Here is a 20,138-nt window from a genome sequence, read left to right as displayed (position 1 = left end):
ATGTGTAAATGCAATTAGTGTCGTTAATGTTGGGTTCTACTAACATTGTTGTGGAACTAAATTTTTAGTCCATGGATATACATCATAGCAATTTGATTAGGGCAAAAAAGAGTAGAGGAGTCAAATATAGAGAAGATAGAAAATTGATTTGCGATGACTAAAGTAATGCTATATGACTACTAATTCAGGTTTCCAAGGCTTTTTCAATACTATCAAACACTCTAAATATCTAGATTGATAGCACGTAATTAGGTTGATTATCTTTCTACTATGCTTGATTTGTGCATTTGACTTATTTACGTAATTAGGTTGATTATCTTTCTACTATGATTGATTTGTGCATTTGACTTATTTAATCTATCTTATCCATCTTCTTTGGGTCTAGAGGGTTATTTATATAGCTACTATATGAGTAACACCATTTCAATAAGGATAATATTCTTATAATGGGATTGTTACAACATTAAATAGCCATTATAGTCTTCCTCATGATGGACTTCTTAGAGTAATTATAGAAACTAAAAAACAACCTAGTCATTAAAGATGTCATAATGATTTAATTATGAAGCAAAATAATAAACAAATGGATAAAATGTTTTAGTCATAGTAGCTAACAATAATGAGCATATTCACTAGCAATAATTAAAATGAGGGAGTTAGGGAAATTAAATATTGATTCAGGTGAAGTTTACTAAACTTGCCAGTACACCAAACGGTCTTGGACTAAGGTGAACTCTGCGGTTCAAACCTTGTCGCCTGTAGTGCACATCCACGATTTATCTCCTACGTGTTGGCTGAGGGTACGACTAACGTAGACGTGAGATTAGTCTAGTGCAAAAAACCCTAGAAACCCAGCGTATCCAAAAATAAAATAAGGGCACCCCCACTAGATAGGGTTTTTGTAATGGACATGCCTCTTAAGAAGCTCTTTAGAAAACATATTGAAATGTTGAGATGTCCCCTAAAAATATCATTGTTGAGGATGCTTAGTGAAAATTACCCCCATGTGGGCTTTCATCCTATGTACATGTCTCCTCAAATTTCAAGTGTAAAATGACTTTTAGTGCACTATTTAAGAGTAATCTATTAGTGATGTATACAAGATATCTCTAATTTTGTCCAAAATAAATTTCATATTTTTTTTCCTATACCATGTCTTATGCGCAATTGAATCAACCAATAAACAAGACTAGATAGTACCGAAGGCGATAATCTCTAGTTCCAACAAGTCATCTATTCCATTTTCTTAGCTTTCCTTCATATCAAGTCCTTATAAACCCACTCTTCACCAAGAAAATTAGTTACCCCCATCTTCCATATATTGAAGTTCCCCTTACTGTTGAACTTATTTAACTTATTTAACTTATTTGAGTCAAATTGTTAGTAGTTGTAAGAATTTGGCTCTGCTGTTGTGAGTGAGAAGCCCTGGGCTGCAATGGATCAAGTGTGGGGAGGAGAAGAAGAGAATACAAAACAAAGCAAACGATGATAACATAAGAATTCTTTGCGTGATTTTTCTGTATTGGATCAGCAAATATATACAGTATAAAATGGAATAAAAAATGGTTAGAGGCTAACAATAGGAATAAAAATATAGTTATTCCTAACAAAATCCCTATAACAGAATGGAGAAAATAAAACAAAATAAATAAATAAAAAAAATGTACAGCCACGGTTATGAGCATCTGCCTGTACCCACTTCATTCTTCAACAGCCCCCCACAAGATGGAGAGTAGATGTCTTCTACTCCCATCTTGGATAAGCATGAATAAAAAGCCTGTGAGCCTAAGCTCTTTGTGAGAATATCTGCTACTTGTAACTTGCTTTCCACATGTTTTGCTGAAATGCAACCTTCTTGAATCTTGTCTCTAATTAAATGACAATCTATTTCTATGTGCTTTGTCCTCTCATGAAAAATGGGATTGGTGGCAATGTGTATAGCTAATTTGTTGTCACAGAATAAGGAAGCAGCCTGTGGATGAGCAATTTGTAGATCGTTAAGTAAATACCTCAGCCAAGTCAACTCACAACTCACATTTGCCATCGCGCGGTACTCTGCTTCTACAGAAGACCTAGAGACCACACTTTGTTTCTTTGATTTCCAAGACACCAATGATTTCCCAAGGAACACACAGTAGCCTGTCACAGACCTTCTAGTGTCTGGACAAGCCCCCCAATCTGAATCACCAAAGCCTCTAAGATGGATTTCTGAGTCCACTAGATAGAACAAACCTTGTCTCGGTGATCCTTTGATGAACCGCAGTACCTTGTGGGCTGCCTGTAGGTGTGGCATCCTTGGATTCTTCATGAATTGGCTTAGCATTTGGACTGAGTAAGCTAATTTAGGCCTGGTTATGGTCAGATATAGTAATCTACTGATCAATCTTCTATAAAGAGCATGCTCAGGAAGTAATTCCCCTTCTTCTTTGGACATTCTCACATTTTGATCTAAGGGAATCCTTGCTGGAGTGGAGCCAATGGTACCTGAGTCTCTTAAAATGTTTAAAGAATATTTGCGTTGACATAAATGAATCCCCCTTGCTGTCCTTGCCACTTCAATACCCAAAAAATACTTCAGCTTGCCAAGGTCTTTGATTTTGAATTAGTCATCAAGAGACCTCTTCAATTGATCAATTTCATCCATGTTATTTCCAGCAACTATTATATCATCCACATATACAAGAATAGCTGTGAAAGAGCCCTCAGTTACCTTTGTGAACAAGCTGTAATCTGCCTTGGACTGAATATATCTGTTGACCTTATCGGTCACGCTCGATTTTGATTATGAAAAATACTCTTTGTATCTAATGGGTGTTTGAGGTTTTGTGCAGAAACTAAGATTGTTAAGATCAAGATGGGCATAAAGCAAGTAAAGCCTGAAGATCGATTATCGATCTTAATTGTAATATAATTCATTTGTGAAAATCAGTCTGTAATAGTAAGTAGGGCTGTGGTTTGTAATAAACTCACACACATCACATGCATGATAAATACGTAAGTTCAAACAAAACGTGAGTGAGAAATGACCTTAGAAAGACCTAAGGGTTCGGTTGACCGACATTGAACTTTTTCGGTGTCTTCAAATTGGACCCCAAGTGACCCTAGGACACTCACATTTGCACCTATGTTTGTTAGGCACTTGAATAGGGTCTGTATGTTTCAAAACTGGACTGAAATGCACACATGGTGCACTTTCGGTCGACCAGCCAAGTCAATTCATTTTGGCCTGGTTGACCGAACTAGACCTGGGTCAACTATTGACCAAGGTCCTGGTCGACCGAACCTATGCAGTTCAAAACCCCCCGGTCGACCAAAACCCTATCTGGTCAACATTTTGACCACCTGGTCGATAGAACCAGGTAGTTCAAGAAGCCCTGGTCGACTGAAACCCCCTGGGGTCAAAAGTTTGACCATCTGGTTGATCGAGCCAGGTTTGTACACCAACTACCTGGTCGACTGAGGGTCCTCGGGAATATGCCCAACTGTCTGGTCGACCGAACCAGCTGGTTCAAAATGGCCTAGTTGACCGAACCTCGAAAAATTGAGAAATCACCCTCTCCTAGCCGTCCGAGCCCTTTATTCAAAAGTCCCCTGGTCGACCAAACCATATGAGACTTGGTCGACCGAACCTATTCTAGTCGATCGGACCTCTCGGGTTGCCTTGACTTTTACCACAGTTAAATATTTTTTGAATAGGGTTAAAATATTTTAAATGTCGTTAAACTTTCTTAGTAATACCCAATAGGTCCCCAACGGTCATATTTCCTCCCATGTCTATATATATGAGATCAGTTGTGAAAATTAGACAATGATTAGCTACTTTGATTAGGGGAGAATTCTTCGAAAACCCAAAATCCTATACTACTCATTTTTGATCCACATTCACTCATACTTACCTAATACTATTGTCTAAACCCTTTGTAAGTCGATTGAGTGTTTGTTTGGAAAGGTTTGCTCTATTTGTTCTATTTCATTGACACGATTTTCTTGAGAGCCAAACCTAAGGATTCTTAGGGGATTTTGTTGATAAGTCTATCCTAAGAAGACTTTGATAGATCTTCTAAGCTTGCACCTTCATTGCAATATCTTGAGAAGATTGTATTTGTTTTTGGTTGCAAAATACTTTCCAATATCTAGTGTGCTTTATCTTGATAAACCTTTAAAGAGATATTTGTTTGTGTGAGAAAAATCTTTGTTGCTATATTCATTGATTTATATCTTTAGTTGAATACAAAAGATTAATCTCATTTTGCAAACCAAATCCATATATATTATTGGAGCATCATATGATTGAGAAAACCCGCTCATTGAAATATACATACATATATATATATATATATATATAAATATATATATATAAATATATATATATATATATATATATTGTCTTTCTAGTATCTTTGTGTGAACTATTAGTTTGAACATATCTTGTGATACAAAGATTGCTCGTTTGGCACACTCACGTACTAATCACTTCGATAGTAAATCTATTTGAGAGTAGATATCTTAAGACCACATTGAGCTTACTTATTATATCATTTGTGGTTTATGCTATTGCGCGCTTTTGGGTACATATTTGTTTTACACGAAAGCACAATCACTATACTATCTGATTATAATACATATCTTTTGTATTTCCAGGCACGAGCCTGAAGAGGGAGACTAGCCTTGGAATAGTCCCGGATTGACTTAGATCCGGTTAGGAAAGCTAGGTACGTCGTCCTGTTAAGGTGTGTAGGTTGAGGTCAGCCTTGTGTTAATTTGACCTGGTTGTAAACGGTGTCACTCCACCCTTAAGTGAGCTATTAGTGGAATCCTCGGACTTGCGAGCTAGAGGCGGGGACGTAGGCACAGTTGGTCGAACCCCGATAACATATCGTGTGTTATGTATATTGTCGCACTTTATATTTATCGCACGTGTATGTATTATATAAATGATGCGCTTGATTTAAATTTCCGCATATTATATTCATCAGCGTATTTGGAACTGAATAGAAAGACCCTAGGTTGTTATATTCAGCTGACATCATCTAGTTTAACCTAGGAAAGAAATTTAAAATTCCAATTCACCCCCCCTTTTGGGAATACACAAATTCTAACAATATCCTTGGTGATTCTTAATAACCCACGTTTCCGAGCAGAAGTAATGTATTTCGAAAGCAATAACGCAGACTTTGTTTTGCTGATTTTTTGACCTGACCACAAATTCACCCCCCCTTTTGGGAATACACAAATTCTAACAATATCCTTGGTGACAAACGTCTTGGAAAAACGTCTGAGAATTCTCTAACCACAAGAATATCGGCTTGTTCTAGTCTCCTTTTGGCAATTCTTTAATATAGGCAACAAATCCTTGGCAACCATCTTGAATCAGTTTCCTCACCTGAATAGCTGACGCAAGCTGTGGCGAAGAGGGCACACGTGAACCAAGAAATATGTATTATTGCTTACTAGGAGGTCTGAAAACCACTTCTTTCAAATGACAATCAATATTAGCATGATTAATTGCCAATCAATCCATACCCAGAATTATATCAAAACCCTGTATGTCTAATATTACAAGATCAACTGGCAGTACTTTTCCCTGAATGGTCATTGGGAAGTTCCTGAGTATCCTTTTACATCTCATCACTGATCTAATCGGCATAGCTATAGCCAACCCAACATCTAACAATTGTGCCTCACACCTCGTCAATTTAGCATACACCGACAAAATAAAAGAATGGGTGGCACCTGTATCAAATGAAACAACAACTTTATACGAAAAAGCAATAAGGGTACCTGTAACTACGTCTCTAGCTACTTCGGCGTCACCCAACGTCAATGCATAGACTCTCGCCTATGCAGTGTTCCTCTGATGGCTTCCATGGGATGCCTGATAACCACCCCAAATTGGTCTGGGAGCTTTTCCCTATGCTGGCAATCCTTGAAATGACCAAGACCTATGCCCAGGTCTCCCACAACGATAGCAGACGTCCTCTCTCATTCTACATTCACCCGGATGCCTCCGGCTACATCTAGGACAAGTAGGAATAGTTTATCCACCTTGAGGACCACTGCACCCCATCATCCGTCCCTGACTACCTCTCTTCTCCATAGCCCCCGACCGAAACTCGCTTGAAAATCTTGAGGTGTGGGCCTTTTCCTCTAACTCTGAGCTGCGACACCTCTCTGCATGTCACTCTCCATAACGACAGCTCTGTCCACTACCTCTGCGAATGTCTGAGCCCGAAAGCCGATGACTTGCTTAAACAAATTCTGCCTCAGGCCTTCCTTAAATTTCCTTGCTTTCTTCTCCTCGTCGGGTGCCAAGTGTGGGGCAAAACAAGACAACTCAATAAACCGCGTGGCATACTGTGATACTATCATCTACCCCTGAGCTAAATGCAGGACTTCCGCTGCCTTTGCACTCCGGGTGATAGTAGGGAAACATCGTTCGAAGAACAACTCCTTAAATAGACTCCACATCATTGACACGGGGTCATACCTTTGTTCCTCAATCAATTGCACTGATCTCCACTAGTGCTTTGCCTCTCCTATTAGTTTAAACGATGCAAATGACACTTTCTGTTTGTCTATACATGAAAGCACTGCCAAAATCTCCTCAATATTTTGTGGGCCAGCTCCTCCAGAAAAAGATGGAGGCTTCATCCGCGTAAACTGCTCGATCATGCAGCCACGCTCTCCTGCACTTTTAGCCATCTCAGCCATCACTTGCTGGGTGACGCTGTGCAACACTACATCTGTATCTCCACCTCCCATACTGGAGGGTCCTGGTCTATCACCACTAGCATTCATACCACTGTTCCCTGGATCAATCCTAAAAATAAAAGGAACATTATTTAAGGATCTTATCTCCCGTACAAATCTAATTTATTCCTCTCAACTAAAACCTCAAATTTACTATTAACTTTTCCCCTATTCTGAATCCTGCAACCCACAGAAACGACTCGTAAATAGTTTACTATGGCTTTCCTGAAATCGTCACTTTAGGAAAGACACAAAAACCACCAAAAAAAATCCTGCACCCTGTCTACAGAACAAAACCTCAAATCCTTTTCCTATATTTTGGTATTGTTTCTACTACACTCTAGGGTCTACAGAACCTAACAACCTAGGCTCTGATACCAAACTGTAACGCTTGCTTTTAAAAGCCATTTTTTCTCTTGAATACATATGTAATATATAGCCAATTTCTCTGTATTACCTTCTGAAAACATCTTAGGCCCAAAAGAACACTGAGGAAAACTCTGTACGCAATACATTCCTAAGCAATGGTAAACATAAAACTATAAACAATATTTACAATACCAAAAACTTCAAAAGTCTTAAAATATACATCACAAAATACCCAGTGACATCATAAAAAATCCTAGGACCTACCCCCAAATCACTAACACCACAGAAACACTTACCCTTCTAGAAAGGGTAGCGCAAGAACTTCTTTACGCGCGAGCCATATCTGCTCGCCTAACTGGATCACCAGAGAATAGTAAGTCACTAAGATGGTACAACGCTCAATAAGAGGAGATATTCTATTACTAGTGTGTGGCAATTGAGTTACACATTTAAATCTACTAATATAGTACTTGAAACTAAAAAGCTGCTAGTTTAGTATACTATATAGATCACATTTATTTTAACTTAAAATACAACTGGGTATCCGAGTTTTAAAGTCACATATAATTCTAATAATATAATAAAACTATTGCTGCACTGTATATCAATATATATATATATATATATATATATATAGAAACATCTGTGATAATACCCTGGGAACTGAATGTCATGATTTAACCCCTCATGATAGGATTGTGCGGCCCGTAGGTGGGACTTACTCTAGTTGGCCTACCAGGCAAGTCAATCCATATCTCTATCAATCAACAATCTGGCCCATTGCTGTCTTTCCAGGCATACTACTACTCTATCACGTCTAACTGGCCACCTTAACCCAGCTTTCTGGGGAGACTGCAATCTTTCTTGGCACGGATAGATGGAATCCACACACTATCTGAGATATGTGGTTGCACTCTGATATAAAATAGCAACAGTACCATGCTCTACTGTCTGAATCTAACTGAATATTTCCACAAGGTTTGATACTATTTAGTACTGATATAGATATATAATTATCTTATTGTTTTTACCATGTTATTGAAATAACCATAACATCTTTAAGCTGATATACAAAATCTGAATTTATGATTGAATAACTGAATAAATTGAATAACTGAGTGTTATGGATTTGAAGTCATGGCATTTTGAATAATACTTTAAATCATATTTTCTGAAAACTGTTATCAATATTTTTCTGCTAATAAGCTGTAAAACATGATATTTGTAAAACTGTATAAATACTATACTAAACTGTAACAGACTCATGCCACACAATAGAGTAATTAAATCCCATGCTTAAAAAATTGCATCTCTTGATATAATAATAAAATTTTGGAAAATTAAATAATAGTACTAATACATACATAATTTTTTGGTGAACTTTCTAAAATTCCTAGCATAGCATATTTCCCTTACCTGACTACTGAAAAGCCTCTACAGTGTCTAGTCCTACACTCGCAGGGTTCCTCGTTCGACACCCTGAAACAATATCTCCGTGAACAAAATTTCAGTATTTCTTCGAGTACTACATTTCCTACAACTGTGGAAAAGTCAAATACTAATTAAAATGCCTTACATTGAATTTGGGATGGAGTTCAAGTCAACCCCACCAACGATCCACTCCAGTAAACTTGAAGAGAACTTTGCTAGGAGTGTCGTGGTGGCTTTGGATCATTGAACTAGCAAGAATCCAGCCTAGAATCTTAATGAAAAGGGGGAAGGGACAAACAGGAGAGAGAGAGAGAGAGAGAGAGAGAGAGAGAGAGAGAGAGAGAGAGAGAGAGAGAGAGAGAGAGAGAGAGAGGAGGGTTTCTTCATGTGATTCTGCAGAAAAATTTGAGTTTAGGCTATTTATACACCTGCACTCGTCGACGAGCCACGTCACTTCGTTGACGAGGCCACGAAGGAAGTTTGTCGATGAACGCTTATTTCTTGTCGACGAAATTCAGAGTTGAAAATAGCCTTTTGGTATCTCCTCATTGATGAGACTCACGTCCCCATCGACGATTCTAATAGGCTACTTTGTTGACGAGGCCTTGCCAAATCATTTTTAAAATCCTTTTTCCTTCTTTTTTCTTTATTTAATTCCAATAATTATCCGGGTTATTACAATGACAATTTGCAAGTCAAAGAGTCTTGGGTTTTCAAGAAGCATTTATTTCATTTTAAGTTCCTAGACTCCACTGAGAGTTATGGTGTATTCCCAAGAGTGAGGGTGAATTGGGTATTTAAAAATTCTTTTTAGGTCAATTTATCCCTATTTTAATTCTTCAATCAGTATAACACAACCTAAGGTTTTTCTAAACAAGCATGAATCCCAAAAATAATAATGTATGCAAATATTTTAAATAATTATAACATTCAGCACAAATTGAACATAAGTATACAAGCGCAGAAAGTAAAGTACGGAAATTAAATAGAGTAGGGAAGAGGGAGCGCAAACGCAAATTTTTTTATGAGGTTCAACAACTCCCACCTACGTCCTTGCCTTGGGCAAACCACCTAAGGATTCCTCTATCCGCTCCTTAAAATTGGGATGGAGCTTTCCATTACAATCCGCTTCTTACCAAGATGAAACTTCCCTTTACAATTTGTTGCTTACACGAGGCATAGCTACCTCTTTACAATCCGCTGCTTCCACACGAGGCGTAGCTACCTCACCACGGTTCACAATCCAAACCGTAAATACAAATGATATAAGGAATGAATTTTTCATACAATGAAATGCTTCTCAATAAGTTGAGTTGTACAATGTAAAAACCTTAATGCACTCTCAAATGATTAATAAAATTTGAAACTTGGTAAAGTAAGGACATTCCTCTCAAAAATATTTTTCAAGTAAAAATGAGAGAGTGAGATGATTTGCTCAAAGTTACCTTGTAAAACTCAAAATATTTTCTCCAATGGATTTTTCAAAATGAAAAGTAGGAGAAGAATATTTCTTCAAGATTGATCTTTAAAAAAAATAGCAAGAAGACTCTCAAGCAAAATAAATGGAAGAGAATATATGTTCAAGCCTTGCTTGTATAACCCAAAAGAATTTTCCCAAAAATATTTTCAAAAAGAAAGAGTAGGAGAAAATAGATTTTGATCTTCAAAGAGAGTACAAAGATGAATAAAAATGAAAGACTTTTCAACAAGGCTTTCCAAGTGTCTCTCTTGTCTTCTCCAAGTGTATAGACTTGGTATTTACAGGAAAATGGGATATATAGCCGTTTATGGCTGTTGGGGTATTAAAATATAAATAAATTTTAAAACTAGCCATTTTTTGGCCGTTAGGGTGCTTTTTGTGCGGATACCCTTCAGGTTTTCAAGCATAATTTTTTCTATACAACTCCAAATTAGACGTTCTTGGTATCAACCGAAAGCTAAGAGAAAATACCACAACTTTCATGTTGAACGTACTTGGCATCAACTTTCATGCTTGTTCTTTAATTATTGATACATGTTACACCTTGGTTTGTGATGGCCTTCTATTTGTGATTAACCTTAATTTCCTTTTCTTTTTGTTGAATGTCATTTTTTTAAAACCTAATCGAGGCGGCATTTGACTTTTATCAACAATTAAAGTCATTTTCGTATTAATCATTTTTATGACCATGAATGAAAATGGTGATAGCTATATATGACTTCTTTTATAGATGTTCCTTGTCTAAGAATAGGATGATGTAACGGACTCCACTTTCTTTACTTCTCAAGAAAAGGCAACATTTGCATCCCTGGGAAATTATGTAACTTTTAATTTCCCACCATTTTACTCTAGCCTGGAAAAGTTATTTGAAAAGAAAAATAGATCCAGGAGGACCACACCAAAACACAACACATCATTCCATTTTTAGAAACCTGTACTGGCATGTATGTTAAACATGAGCACATGGAGGTATGTTTAAAGGAAAAAAAAAACAGGGACCTTCATCTAAGCGCTAATGGGTAGAGGCCTTTCTTGCTTTTTTGAATGTGATTGACACTGCCAGACACACCAACCATCTAAATTTGGTGCTAATTTTAAGATAAGGAGTTTTTTTATTGATAAAATCGCTCAACAATGAGATAGAGGAAACATGAAGGGAATTTTTCTACTGTAGACACCCTTCAGTATTTTATACATAACTTTTACTATATAACTTTAAATTGAAGGTACTTGGTATCAGTATAAAGCTAAGAAAAAATCCTACAACTTTTATGTTGGACACTTTTTAAGATAAGGAGTTATTGATAGATAAATGTACTCATCAATGCGATGGAAGAAACATGAAGGGTTTTTTGAAAAAAAAAAAACTTGTTGGGGAAAAAATGTTTTTATGAAAAGTTTATGCCCCTAAGGTCAATCTAAGGTCTTGGTAATTTTGTGAGAGCTTCAATTCAAATCATATGATTATGCATGCACAAATTGAAACCTAATTACTATTACAACTTACAGAATAAATAAAATCTTCATGCTCATGCTCCTTAATACTCCATGGAATACGCCATAATTTGTGCTCGATTAGGTACTCATTGGCTTCCATTTTGTATCCCTCATTTGCGCCTTCTACATTATAAATATGTTCAAAGACTAAATAGATAAATGAGATACTGTGGTTTGTCATAATCAAAATAGGGATCAGACTCAAAAAGTCAATCATAATTATTCTAGTTCCTAGGCACCTATTTCCTATGACAAACTATTTCCTATGCCAAACTATTTCCTAGGAACCTCATTATAGATGTTTTAAATGTTTTATTTTACTTTTTTATTTTATTTAATCTTTTAAGAAGTCATGTGCAAGTAAGGCTATAAATATTTCATCATTTGTATTGTAAAAGGCATCTTGCATTATCAATTAAAAAAAAGAAGAAGTATTTGCTTGAACTTTTGAATCTTGTTCCTTTCCTTGCGACTGAGTAGTGTTAGGCTACGTTCCATCTCCCCGGAGATTAGGTGGCAAGAGACCATGACAACATCAATGTCATCATCAACACTACACACCCACACCTTTTTCATAGCTCACAGCCACAACCACCTCAAGCTTCATTCTTGTCTTAAGAATCCTAAGGATCAACAATCTTATTTGTGGTGTGATCAAGTACTCGTGTGTCTTGGCGTTTGAGATTCTGAAATTTTTTGTAAGCTCATTTCAATTCCTTGTTTGTGATCATTTAAAACAACCCCTAAAAGTACCTTGTAAGCCTTGAAACTCTACCCAGTGCCTTGATTGAAAAACCTTGTTCTTTCTCTTTGAATCTTCCTAGATTTTTAACATGAACAAGCTTGCTAGTACCATGCTTATGGATATTTGATTTGTACGCTAGGAATTGTGATCTAAGACTTCTAATATAACATATTTTAAAGTGAACTTGATTACTTGAATGAAATGATCCACTAAGGGCTTTGAACCAAATCATATACGTTTTCAAAATCTCAACAACCAGTGTTCATTAGAATATGTTTGTGATGTTCATGCTTAATTAAATCAATTCTTCTTATAGATTATGATATTATGTGTGTGCTACAAAAAGGGTCAATCTTAGGGTTAGAGCTACTTAGAACCGTCCTACATCATATTGGTATCAGAGCCTAAGTTAGGTTCACATTTGACCCTACTTTGTGTGACCAAACACCATTCCAAAGGGCTCCCCTAGTGCTGGCCAAATCCTTCCTCAACCTCTAGGATGTCTACTCGAGTTGAGAATCCTTACTGAGGTCGTAGGACTTATTTTGAGAGAGATGCCTCAATAGATGAGCTTCAATATCAAGTCCATGACTTGAATCAAGAGCAAGTTGAGACCCAACAAAAACTAGATAGGTTAGAAGTCCAACTAGTCCATAACCCACCCCAAGACAATTTAGAGTCGCTCATTGAGTGAGTTAATGATGATGAACAACCTAGAGAGACACTTATGCCTCCAAGAGAAAGACCACCTCTTCCTCCACAGAGGCGAGTGAATCGCCAAGATGACTTTATTAGGAGACCCCCACGCCATGAGCCCTATACTCAACATTAGGGTGATGAGGACTATGACGTTGATGACTTTCAAAGTAGGAGATCTTACTGTAGGGACCATCGTGATCCTTACGAGGATGTAATGAGGCAAGTGAAGATAGAGGCCCCCACCTATGATTGACAGATGGACCCTAAAGTCTTCCAAGATTGATTGACTAAGATGGATTCCTATTTTGACCGGTATAGGATGACTGACCCTCATTAGATTAAGTTTGCAAAAATGAGGTTGACGAGGCAAGCCAAGCTCCATTGGTTGAATGTTGAGAGGCAAGAGGTGATGTTAGATCATAGTACCATTGAGCATTGGGACCTAATGAAGGATATGTTGAGGGAGAAGTATGTATCCCTTAGCTATAGATAGCGCCTTATGGATAAGATCTACAGTTTGCGTTAGGGTAGCATGACCGTGTCAAAATACATGGTTAATTAGATGAGTTTTTTATAAGATATGGCGTCTATGAGAATGTTAGTCAGTAGATCTCCCAATTGCGCATAGGATTAAAGCCTGAAATGAGGAGAGAACTGTTTCCCCATCACATTGAGTCCCTTGAACGGGCCTATAATTTAGCTCATGACTTTGAGCAAATGAATAAAGGACCCTTTGGAAAACGGTTTGATGCCTCTTCAAATGAGTCATACTCTTGAAAGGTACAAAGTTATGACAAGTCTCGACCAGTGTAATAAGGTCAAGTCACCTCCCGAGGGAGCTATCCCACCATCCAGCAACCTATGGACAAGGGAAAAGCACCCATGACTGGATCCTCTCGCCAGAGTTGTGATAATGCAATATGTTTCAAGTGTGCCATAAATAAGGACACTTTGCCAAAAAATGTCCCACAAGGAACTTGACACTTAATAAGGAAGATGGTGAGGACAAACTTGAGGAGGATCAAGTATATGTTCTTCAAGTTGTACCTAGTGAGGACGATTTGTCAAGTGAGCCAGATGAGAGTTCCCAATTGAGTTTGATGAGATGCATTATGATCATTCCCAAGGATCAGGAGGACTGGCTTCGCACTTTTGTTTTCCATACTTACATCAAGTGTGATAGTAAAAGTTACAAGATGATCATAGATGGTGACAGTTGTATGAATGTTGTGTCTAAATGCATAGCTAAGAAGTTGGGATTGAAAATTGAGTAACACCCACAACCATATAAGGTAGCTTGGGTTATTGCCACCGCCATGTCCATGAGCCATAGATGCCTAGTCCCCATTAAGATTGGTGATTATGAGGATGATATTTAGTGTGAGGTCCTTCCCATGGACATTGCCCATATTTTGTTAGGATGACCTTGGTTGTATGATTTGAATTTCTTACATAGTGGGCATGCCAACACTTATTCCTTTAGGTTTAATGGCAAGAGAATTGTTTTGAGTCCACTAGAGCCGAAAGGAAGCAGTTTGAGCAGGATAGTCGAGATACACAAGTAGTGGATATGGTTGTTACTAAGGAGGCTGAGGCACCCCTTCTTGAGTATGAAGCACAATTGGAAGTATCACCCATACTTTTTGATTTTGAGGATGTCATCTCTGAGCCATCTATTACCTCCTGTAAGATACATTCAACATGCCATTGACCTTGTTCTTGTGTCATCTTTGCCTAATTTACCACATTATTTAACGAACCTGAGAGAACATGAGGAGTTTATGAAGCAAGTGAATGAACTGAGAGAAAAGGGCTTTATTCAAGAGAGCATGAGTCTATGTGTCTGCCCTGCTCTCCTCACTCCCAAGAAAGATGGAACTTGGAGGATGTGCATTGAAAGTAGAGCAATCAACAAGATCACTATCAAGTATAGGTTTCCTATAACTTGACTAGATGATATGCTTGATTAGATGGTAGGATCCAAGACTTTTTCAAAGATAGACCTTAAAAGTGGATACCATCAGATTAGAATCAGACCAGGAGATGAGTGGAAAACTGCCTTCAAGACGAAGGATGGGTTATATGAGTGGTTAGTTATGCCATTTGGGCTAACTAACGCACTGAGCACTTTCATGAGAGTTTATGACTCAGGTATTAAGGCCTTTCCTTGGACACTTCCTTGTAGTCTACTTTGATGATATATTGATCTATAACCGGACTAAGAAGGAGATCCTTGTCCATTTGAAGAGAGTGTTTGAGGTTTTAAGGGAGAAGAAGTTGTATGCCAATTTAAAGAAGTATACTTTCATGACTACACATGTAACAACCTGCTTATCTAATCATATAATAAAACATATTTAATAATAAAGTCAACCCAAACCTGTGGGTAACGGGGACACACCTGATATTCACAGCGGAAACCTAAGCAGCAGTAAATGTAAATCACATTTTCATAACCACAAAAAACATAATACCAGAGTCATAACACAAAACACTATGTTTATATACAATCTCCCAAAAATACAAAAATCTCTCTAGGATCCCACATCAAAAACTCCTGATCCTAGTTCAAACTTACCCTCCTAGTGGGGCAGCACAACTAACTCAACGGCGGGCTCAATCCGCCGGTCTTCCTGGGTTTCCTAAAAATTATTTAATGTTCGGGGGTGAGACACTTATCAGTAAGGGAAAACAAACTAAATACAGTTGTGCGGCAACATGAATATTTGATGCAATTATACATATACAGTATATTTCATATACCTGAAAACATTCATCATATCATACTGAATAATCATATACTTTCGTATTTTCTAATAAATCATACAATCATAAAATTTCTGATATAACTGATAATACTGAAAATTCACCCAAGATGTATAGCTAGCTGATATTATGTATTACCCCCCATGACGGGTTGTACAGCCTAAAAACGGGCCTAACAATGGTTGGTCGACCATTGCTGAGTCAAGAATGTCAGTAAGTACGATGGGCCCGCCATACCATGGTCTAGACTGCTAGGTGGACGTTAACAACTCTACACTGAAAGTCACATCGACTATCCATCTCCTACTCCCTCGTGGGGTGGTTAGCACAAGTTTGAACATAGATATCTGATCTGTATAGCAATGGCACCGTGCTCGCTCCTGTAACTGAACCGAACTATCATCCTGGTTCTGATAACATATAATACAAGATAATAAACTTGTTTAACATAAAAATATTGATAGCATTTTCTATAATAACATACATACATATATATGACCTTGTGCTAATTTCTTTCATATCTGCGGCCTTGCGCCGAACATTTCATAAATACGACCTTGCACCGGCTATCAATCACGGCCTTGCTCCAAAAATTTCATTCCTATCATTCTGAATAAATAATTCATTTATCATGTATTTTGAAACTATAATGTACTGCAATATTTCACAATTCCTGAAAACATACTTTATTCATAACATTACCATATCATAATACTTCCCATGTAAAATAATATCCATGCCACACATTGCTGTATAAAACCATACATTATATTCTATAATCATACTTTCTAGCATTTCATTCATATATATATATATATATATATATATATATATATATATATATATATATATAATAGCAGTATTTTCTCAAAGATGCATTTTCTCCATGAAATAAAAATATATTACATGCTTTTCTGAAAATTAATTTGCTGATAAATAATAATAATTTACATGGAAAATAATTGCTTTAGTTTATTCCCTTACCTGAAACTGAAAAGAAACCCCCTAAATGCACTGGTCGTGCACCCGCAGGGTTCTCCTTTCAACACCCTGAAAACGACAACTCTCAGAACTAAACTTCAATATTTTTTCATGAATATCATTTCCTATAACTAAGGTAAGACCAAATTTTGCATAAAAAGTCTTACCTTAAACTAGGGATGAATTCCAACTCTGCCCCACCAATGATCCGCTTCAGTAGATTTAAAGTGAACTTCCCTAGGAGCGTCGTGGTGGCCTCAGATCATCGATTTGGCGAACATCTGAGCCAAAATCAAAGAGAGAGGAGAGAGAAACAGTAGGGAGGAGGAGAGAGAGTGTTTCTATTGATTTTTCTACGTAAAAATCCGAGGTTTGCACTATTTATGCCGTGGGCTTTGTCGATGAACCACGTCACCTCGTCAACGAGGTCAATAGAAAATTCGTCAACGAACTATCCCCTTCGTTGACAAAATTTAGAGGCCCAAAATATCCCCTCAATATCTTCTCATTGACGAGGCACACCTTTGTCGATGAAGCCTGCTGCCTCCTTCTGTTTCTGTTTTCCATTTCCTTTTCTCTTATTATTTAAATATCATTATTCTTAGGGCCATTACATTCTCCCCTCCTTATAAAATTTCGTACTCGAAATTTACTATTCATATAACTCATCCTTTAAGGCAAAACGGTCTACTTATTTTATTACTTATCCTCACTTATGGCGGAGGAATACCGTGGTTACATTTCGAGTCCTAGGAGATTACATATAGAAAATAAAATTCCCCCAAAACTAAATTATTACTTACTAACTAAAGTATTACATGTACTTGCAAAAGAAATGCTACATATTTACTTACATTTCCTAATTATATCTAAACTTCTTGGAACAATTGCAGGTACTTCTATTTGATCTGTTCCTCGAGCTCCCAAGAGGACTCTTCTATTGCATGATTCCTCCATATAACTTTTACCAGAGGAATCTTCTTATTACGTAGTTCCTGTTCTTTTTTGTCTAACTGCTTTGGTACCTCCTCATAGATTAGAGAATCACTGAGCTCTAATTCACTATAACTGATTATATGAGAAGTATCTAGGACATATTTCCTCAACATGGAAACATGAAATATGCCATGCATCCTTGATAACGCAGGTGGTAAAGCTAACCTGTAGGCAACCAGTCCCTCTTTCTCTAGAATCTCAAACGGACCGATAAACCTAGGGCTAAGTTTACCCTTTCTTCCAAGCCTCATAACTCCTTTTAACGGAGCTATCTTCAAAAATACATGATCAACAATATCAAATTCCAAATTCCTGTAGCGATTATCACCATAAATTTTCTGTCAGCTCTAAGCTGCACTACTTCTATCCCTGATGAGCCGAACCTTATCGTACGCCTGCTGCATAAGCTATGGTCCCACAATTTGTCGCTCACCTATCTCATCCCAATACAAAGGAGATCGGCGTCTCCTACTATATAAAGCCTCAAATGGTGCCATGCCAATGCTGGCCTGATAACTGTTATTATACGCAAACTCTACCAGCGGCATGAACTGAGTCCAACTACCCCCAAAATCTAATACATATGTCCGGAGCATATATTCCAATATCTGTATTGTCCTTTCAGTCTACCCATCTAACTAAGGATGGAATGTCGTGCTAAACGATAGCTGAGACCCTAAAGCTTCCTGCAAGCTTTTCCAGAACTGTGACGTGAAACGTGAGTCTTAATCTAACACTATGGACACAAGCACTCCGTGAGAATGAACTATCTCCTGAATGTAAATCTCTGCCAAATGGCCGAGGGAATAACTGATCTTGATAGGGAGAAAATGGGTGGTCTTAGTCAACCGATCTATTATAATCCAATTTGACCAGCTCCAGGGTACATGGGTGTATTCTAAGATCCACCTTAGGTTAGGCTACCATCAAGTAAAGGTAAAGGCCGAAGATGTATCGAAGACGGCTTTCAGGACCAGGTATAGGCATTACGAGTTCCTTGTTATGCCATTTCGTCTGACGAATACTCCTGCGATATTTATCGATTTGATGAATAGGATTTTTCATCCATATTTAGATCAGTTTGTGTTTATTTTTATTGATGATGTACTGGTCTATTCGAGGAGCTATGAGGAGCATGAGATACATTTGAGGCAGGTTTTATAGACACTCAGGGAGAAGAAGTTGTACGCCAAGTTTAGTAAATGTGACTTCTCGCTCAAGAAAGTTGTGTTTTTGGGGCATGTTATCTCAAGAGACAGAATTTTTGTGGATCCCAGTAAAATTAATGCGGTAGTGAATTGGGCTAGTCCGAGGAATGTCCAGGAGATCAGGAGTTTCTTGGGGTTAGCTGGTTACTACCATCGTTTTGTCGAGGGGTTCTCAGCTTTATCAGGGCCTCTGACACGACTAATGAGGAAAAATTCCAGATTTGAATGGGACGACAGCTATGAGCAGAGTTTTTAGGAATTGAAGCAGAGGCTAGTCATAGCACCAGTACTGATCATCCCATTAGGGGGTGAGAGTTATACTGTCTACAGTGATGCATCCTTGAAGGGACTTAGCTGTTTATTGATGTAGCATGGCAGGGTGGTGGCGTATGTGTCCAGAAAGTTGAAAAATAATGAGAAGAACTTCCCTACCCATGATCTTGAACTGACTGCAGTGGTATACGCATTGAAAATTTGGAGGCATTACCTGTATGGCGAGCGGTGTGAGATTTTTTGCGAGCACAAGAGTTTAAAGTATTTCTTCACCTAGAAGGAATTGAATATGAGGCATAGAAGGTGGTTAGAGTTAATTAAAGATTTCGATTGAACCATCAATTATCACCCAGGAAAAGCAAATGTGGTAGCTAATGCATTGAGCATGAAGTCTAGGGAATCATTGTTGGTGGCTATGGAGATCTAGTATTTGATAATGGTGGATTTGGAGAGACTCGGCATTAAATTGGTTGAGGGTGATCCTTAGGTATGTATCGCTAGTTTAGTGGTGCAACCTACTCTGCAGAAGAGGATTAAAGAGGCTCAGAAGGAAGATCTAGAATTAGAAGAGGTGATAGATAGAGTGTAGGCTAGTCAGGAAAATGAATTATGTATTTTAGATGACAGAGCTTTACGGTTCCGTTCTAGATTATGCATTCCTGCTAATGTTGACATCTGAAAGATCATTTTAAAGGCATATCCTACTACACCTCATCGCTGACCCAGTTGGTGTAGTCACTAATAATTCAATATCTAATAATTGTGTGTCTGCCACGCATAATTTAACACATTCCATAGATGCAAATGAGTGTGTGGCCCTTGAGTCAAATAGTGCAATAACTTTAAATGAAAACATATTAATCATACCCGTCACCATGTCGCCGGCCGCCTCAGCATCACTCGGCATCAGAGCAAAGACCCTAGCTGGAGCCATATTCCTCTG

This window comes from Malania oleifera, chromosome 11, assembly GCF_029873635.1.
Source record: "Malania oleifera isolate guangnan ecotype guangnan chromosome 11, ASM2987363v1, whole genome shotgun sequence".
Classification (NCBI taxonomy): domain Eukaryota; kingdom Viridiplantae; phylum Streptophyta; class Magnoliopsida; order Santalales; family Ximeniaceae; genus Malania; species Malania oleifera.
The sequence above is the reverse complement of the archived record's forward strand: the minus strand, read 5'-3'. Positions refer to the sequence as shown.